At 39.4% G+C, this 1538-nt stretch overlaps 1 protein-coding gene across 1 annotated transcript in view; it reads right to left on the bottom strand.

Moving 5' to 3' along the window:
• Positions 1 to 1538, bottom strand: part of smc1a (structural maintenance of chromosomes 1A) — a 12761-nt gene that overhangs the window by 1552 nt on the left and 9671 nt on the right. The window lies entirely within an intron of this gene.

Genomic DNA, 1538 nt, shown 5'->3' with positions numbered 1-1538 from the left:
TTTTGATTTCAACCAATCAGCGCCGACGCAAATGACGTCCCACACGACAACAGTTAAGCTAAGTTAGCCGAGACGACACTCGAAGTCAGACGGACACGATTTTCTGCCAATCTGTGTTTTTCCCTTTTTGGCCAAATATATTTTTTACGACAACTTTCTTGTCCACGGCGTCTTTTATTCGTTCCACTGGGGTTTAGCAGGTGTGTTTATAAAGAGACGAAAAATGTTTGGGGACTATCCCCCATGTTCTAGTTGAGATGGTATAACCCAAGAGGCAAAATGACGCTTGCTACTGTTGTTGCGAGTTGCCATTCGTTCTACTAAACCATTAGTCAAACGCCATCATGTCTTCTGTCGTTATTACATAAACAAAAATCTCTTTACTGTTACTAGTGTTAGTGCCTCAATATGGCTACGCTCGTGAAAGCAATACAACGAACTCAAACGCGTCTTCGTTCAATGTTGTCAACTAATATCCGGATTAATTTTATGCAAATTTTCCTCAATTCTCCGGAGAAATTTTCATAAAAATTTGAAAAACCCGGAATTCCGGGAAAATCCGGAGGACCTTCATCTCTGCAGTATATTTTTTGATATTGTACTGTATGTGAACAAAATGTTTTGCAGGTAAAAGAAATGACTCGAGCAAACAACCTACAATCTTATCCAATTCTGACTGACTAGGCAGATTCGTGGCATATTTGTGCATCAGACTCGAGGATAAAGAAGAATAGATATGGCTTTATTTAAAACTTAAGGAACCATGTCTCCTCGTAAACGACATCAATCAACCCCAATTTGACGACACGAAGAACTCTAACATCACACCTCATTGACCATGTAAAAGAGTAACGATAACTAAACATTTTTGGGTTATACTGGATTTCATTCATCACAAGCTGCATTGCAACTGGTAAGGAAAGATATGACTATACTGATCCCTGATAATTTGAACTTTATTTTTCACCACATCAACTTTAATGTCCTTTCCTTACCTAGACAACATTGCCGTTTTTTTTTGGGGGGGGGTGGGGGGTGGGGGGGTTACTTTCAACTGTAACACTTGGAGGTGTGACCTTGGGTGCTTCAAATGTGACATTTGCAACTTGCCAGCAGTCTGGATCGCAACAAATATCCATACACGGCAATGGCGAGTGATGAAAAAAGAGGAAGGGGCGTGGCCTGGACGGGGGTGTGGCCTGGACGGGGCGTGGTTACTTACAAAAGTGGCACTAAACATGCTGAAGATGAAGTGTATTAAATTTACACAGTTTGAAAATTGAACAGAAAAAAATCCCAAGATCGCCACTATTCTTTCAAGTGAAAATTTGTGCAATTTTGCCTATGCATTCCTGGTGAGCACCAATATGTAACTCCAAATTTGCTGCTCAAAATCAAAACTAAAAAAGTAAACACATCCCCTGCCATATTTAAGATTTGTTCATGACTTGTATTCATAAAGTGTTGTGTAAATGTGATAAAAAGCTGTTGATTCTTACCTCATACAGTGATAGTGAATATTTATTATGCATACAATT

This window comes from Hippocampus comes, unplaced genomic scaffold, assembly GCF_001891065.2.
Source record: "Hippocampus comes isolate QL1 unplaced genomic scaffold, H_comes_QL1_v1.1 scaffold113, whole genome shotgun sequence".
Lineage (NCBI taxonomy): Eukaryota > Metazoa > Chordata > Actinopteri > Syngnathiformes > Syngnathidae > Hippocampus > Hippocampus comes.
This window is presented reverse-complemented; position numbering and strand designations above follow the sequence as displayed.